Source organism: Hipposideros armiger, unplaced genomic scaffold (genome assembly GCF_001890085.2).
Source record: "Hipposideros armiger isolate ML-2016 unplaced genomic scaffold, ASM189008v1 scaffold_672, whole genome shotgun sequence".
Lineage (NCBI taxonomy): Eukaryota > Metazoa > Chordata > Mammalia > Chiroptera > Hipposideridae > Hipposideros > Hipposideros armiger.
Window position 1 is genome coordinate 155,926 of NW_017732022.1, and position 5,215 is coordinate 161,140.

The window sequence follows — 5,215 nt, forward strand, 5'->3', positions numbered from 1 at the left end:
TGTGTTCCTGAATGTAGAGCAAAAGGCTTCAGTTTTTCACCATTAATTATGATATTAGCTGAGGCTTTGTCATATATGGCCTATATTATGTTAAGGTATTTTCCTTCTATACCCATTTTAGTAAGTGTTTTAATCATAAATGAATGTTGTATCTTGTCAAATGCTTTTGCTGCATCTATTGATACAATCATATGATTTTTGTCCTTTGTTTTGTTTGTGTGGTGTATCGCGTTGATCAATTTGTGTATGTTGAGCCATCCTTGTGTCCCTGAGCTTTGTCTTTAACATGGGTGGCTATCAGGAATTACAAAAATGTAATTCCCACAAGAAAATAAAACCATGGACTAAAAGCAAAAATTCATACATTAACTATAATTGTGAAGTATTTTTAATATATAAACTGAAATTTAATTCCAAAAAGTTGAAATGGTGAGGGGAGAGAGCTCCCTGAAGACCCTGGAGGACATTCAGAGGTGAAAAGACAGCAATCATTTCCTTTGTAGAGGACGGAGCAGCCACCCCCTCGGCTGCAAACTCTGGAGACTCAAGGCTGAGGCTAGGGATTGGGTTCCCCAGACAGCATCACAAGAAGGCCTCACACCACTCTCAAAGGCATCCGAAGCAGTCCTGGGACTGCTTGGCATTGGTGCTACGTGTGTCCTTAGCCCTTCCTGAAAGAGGACTTCATCGGTCTTTAGCACCAGAAACTGGCCAAGGACCACGTAGGTCTTGTCAAAGCCCCTTTCCTCCAGCTTCTTGCCCAGGACTTTCTCAGTCCCAGCCAAGCTCCTCAGTGTCTTTTCCCCCATGCACTGTGCCACGAAATCTCAGTGCTTTTGAGAGGGTCTCATCTTGATCAGGATTATCCGGCAGCTCCAATTCCTGTAACGGCTACTCCAGAATATATTTCCCCTTGTTTCTCCACTCTCTTTTTCTATGAAAGTATTTTGCTGGATTGCTCATGCCAGCTGACACTAGTTCAAAAAATAAAAGTGTTTGAAAAGAGTTGCAGCTGATCATTTTTAGAGCTAATACATAAGATTCATAGTAAACTATTTGAATGATACATAGGACAACCTAAAGCTGAAAGCCTGTGTGTTCTAGTTTAAATAAAGAGTAAATAATAAGTAAAGTGTGCATGTGATAATTTTTATAAGTAAAAGATTTGTGGTATATGGAGAGTATATAATTGTACATAATATATAATAGAGGAAGTTGACTTATGGTCTGTGCCAGGGAAATCTTCCCCAAGGAAGTGGCATTTCAGTTGAGATTGCAGGCTAAATAAGATTCAACTAAGCAAACAAGGAAGGGAAGAATGTTTCCTGTTTTCTTGTGGTTGGGAACAGCATGTGCAAAAGTCTTGGCTGAAGGAAACATAGCATGTGTTATAGGTTGAGTTGTCTTTCCCCAAAAGATATGTTGAAGTCTTAATTCTCAGTACATTATTTGGAAATTGGGTTATTTCAGATACAATTCATTGTTTTGAGGTCATACTGGAATAGGATTGACCCTTAATCCAGTATAATTGGTGCCCTTCTAAGAAGCTGAGAAGAGACACGTAGACACAGACAGATGAGGAGAGAATATTATGCAACATGGAGGCAGAGATTAAAGTTGAGGCTGCAAACTAGGGAACATCAAGGCTCCTGGCAACCACAGGACATGAGGATGAAGCCAGGAAGGAGTCTCCCCTGCAAGTTTTAGAGGGAGGATGTCTGTATCGACACCTTGATTTCAGGCTTCTTGCCTCCAGAACTGCATGACATTAAATTTCTGTTCTGTTATTTTAAGCAACCCAGCTTGTGGTATTCTTTTATGACAGCCCTAGGAAACTATTATAATACAGCATGTTTGATAAAATAAACAAAACAAATGTAGCTAAAGATGGAAATTAAGGATCGGAGACAGGACAGGAAGGCAGGTGATGAAGGCAGGCATGGCCAGATCATGCCTCAAGATAGGCATTGTATACAGTGTTAAAGATTTTGATCTCCAAGATCAATAAGAATTGACTGAATAATTTCAAACAAGTAGTTAACTTGATTAATTTATGTTTTGAAAAGAGTAATCTAGATTGGATTGGTGGCAAAATAAAGGTTGAGAGATCACTTAGAAGGTTATTACACCAATTCCATTAAAAGTTAATGAAAAAGTGACTTACAAACTGAATGTTTGTGTCTCCCCGAAATTCATATGTTGAAGCCCTAATCCAATGTTATGGTATTAGGAGGTGGAGTCTTTGGGAGGTAATTATGTTTAGATGAAGTTATGAGATGGAGCTCCCATGATGGAATTGGTAGAGGAAGAGCCCAGAGCCCCCCATTTGTCCAGGAGCACGCACACACTGAGGAAAGGCCAGGTGAGCACATATTGAGAAGGCAGCCCCCTTCAGGCCAGGAAGAGAGCACTCACCTGACCTGAATCTGCTGGTGCCTTGATCTTGGACTTTCCAGCCTCCTGAACTGTGAAAAATAAATGTCTTTCCTTTAAGCCACCCCATCTCTGGTATTTTATTATAGCATCCTGAACTGACTAACACAGTGACCTAGGGAGTTTACAGTGTAGATGGGGAGTTTGGATGATTTAAAATATTTGCAAAGTAAATTTGATAGACTGGGTGAAGAATTGAATAACAGGAAAGAAAGTGGCATCAAGGATAACTCTTCTAGGTCTGTGTTGTGTTGCTAGTTGGACAAAGGTGTCATTCACTGGTAAAGAGGATACTGGAAGGGGACCAAGTTTAGGGAGAATGTGATGATTTAATCATATTTAATTCTAAGTGCTTTTGAAACATAAAAGTAGAGATGGCAGCAGTTGGAGATAAGGGCCTGGAGCTCTAAAGGTAACATGTTTCCCAGTTTGTCTGGGGCTATTCTGATTTACAGATGCTCTGCTAGTCTAATTATTAATAGCATCTACCTCCACTCTCAAAAGTACTCTGGTTTGGGCAATAGCTAAATGATTACTCTGGTTATAACTGACTCATTCCTCCACTCAGAACTTGAAGGAAACTAAAACTTGTCACCTTAAAATATGCCTCTTAGACATAAAATTATTTTGAGCTGAAGGCAAATAAGAGCAGTAAATGCAGGAAAAGATCTCTCTACTCACCCCCTCACTTTTTTTTTTGTTTTTTTGCCTAAAGGCAGGATATAAATTCTCCTCTACTAAAGTGCACTCTAGACTCCCATCAGCCCAGAGATGGCACCAAGGGAATCTGCCAAGAAAACTTACTCCTGTAGTTTCCTTTTCTACATTTACCTTCCCACAGTTTGCCACTCCTGGAAGCCTAAAATCACTTTCCTCTGTCCTGTCATTTCTCTACAATTTTATTGTTCTTTGTTGAAGATGCTATTATAAGCTGGAGTACTAAGCCACCTCTTTGATTTATGTATTTCCTGGGATTCTTCCATGTATTTATGAGATATACATGTTAATAAACATGTTTTTCTCTTGTTAATCGGTCCTTTGTCACAGGGGCTCCAGCTGAGAATTTTGAAGGGTGCAAGGAAAATTATATTTGTCCCTCTTACAAACTCTTCACAAAGTCTCATATTTTGTACTTTTTAGGAGAAATATATAATTTCTCAGCACCTGTTCCCTTCTTTCTCACCAGTAGTGCCCTACTCTCCTTTGAAGAGTTCACACTATCATATATTTTCATTTATATGGGTTGGTTCATGGTCGATCTCTGTTAGCTTTATTGTTAAATCCATCTGTTGGGTATAGTGGTTGGATGAGGTTGGGAGACATGACACATTTAGGGATATGCAGGGGCAGTGAATTCTAAGACTTCGTATGGGAGGAAAACATGACTCCATTTCCATGGATGATGAAGTGTTAATATGTGAGGGCTGGAACTATGGCAGCCATTATCGTTCACAAGGGGATAACCTGAAGCTTGTGTTGGTGCGAGATAAGAGGCAGTATGTGGTTTGAGGATTAAGGACGCCAGTGAGGGCAGAAGAGAGAGTGAAAGAGAAATTGGTTTTATAATGACATGGTTTAAGCCAATGAATAATGAGTAACTTGAATTGAGATCTGCTACTAGAGTTTTGTTTATGTGAATTAAAATGTGTCCTTTATTGTTTAAGCCAGCTTGACTTGAGTTACAAAATGGTGAGTCCTAACTGGTATGCTATTCTTCTATAACTGATGTTACGTTTACTACTATTAAGTGTGTCTCTGGAATGGTGAGGGTGGGAGGTAAGTATTAAGTATAGAGCTTGTTTTTGGTTAAATGAATGATCAAATATTAGACCTTATGCATTTTTCCATGTAGTTGCAGATTGAGGAAGGAGCCCTGTGATTTAAGAATGTTCAAGTGAAAAGTATTTGAAAATAATAAAGATGAAATTCACTGGCAATCATTCAGAGATAGAGCAAGTCTGATGTACAAAGTTATTCAAGTAGCAACTGTAGGGTGCTCATTGCTAGTGGTCATGGGGATCTGGCTCATTGTTAGAGCATTACTTTTGTCTTAATTTTTTCATTTCTATGGATATTGATTTCACCTCTAGTATCTCAGTATCTTTTCCTTTGGTAATTAACCAGTCTGATCTATGTGGAGATTTAAATCTATTTTCCAGGTCCTACCAAAGCATTCATTGTTGTGTATCTTACATTTTCTGGAATAGGTGTGGTTTTTGAAAATTTAATTCTGGGGTTTCTGCATCATGAATCCATTTACCTTGCATCAGATGCCTTCAACCACTGTCTTAGATACATGTGACCACTAGTAATGAGAGTGCAAGATTTATTTTCCATTCCCTACTTTCTTATATTTCAAGATATGTAGGAATCTTATTATTATGCTTTAGACAGACGCCACACTCAGGCTGGGTAATTGAGGAAAATGTAACAAATAAAATGCAGTAATACCTTGGTGTGCAAGCATAATTCGTTCTGGAAGCAAACTACTATTATTGCAAGATATCGCTCATTTACCAAGTTAAAATGTATTAGGCACCAACCTAATAGAAATGTTTGCTTGTCTTGCGGAACACTCACAAACCAAGTTACTCACAATCCAAGGGTTCACTGTATTTACAGAGTTTAGTTAAAGCCATGATGTAGGCTACAGTACTCTGAACAGCAGAGAGCCTTCACCAACCCTGGGCTTAAAGGTACCAGGAGATGGAGTGTTTAATAGGACCCAGAGGAGGAGTTTTATGAGGAGGATTATCTGATAGAGGTTAGATGGAAATCTCAG

At 38.9% G+C, this 5,215-nt stretch overlaps 1 pseudogene; it reads right to left on the reverse strand.

Annotated features, from left to right (window-relative positions):
• Nucleotides 1-582: 582 nt before the first annotated feature.
• On the reverse strand, nt 583-851 carry LOC109372879 (barrier-to-autointegration factor pseudogene; annotated as a pseudogene).
• Between the last annotated feature and the right edge of the window lie 4,364 nt (nt 852-5,215).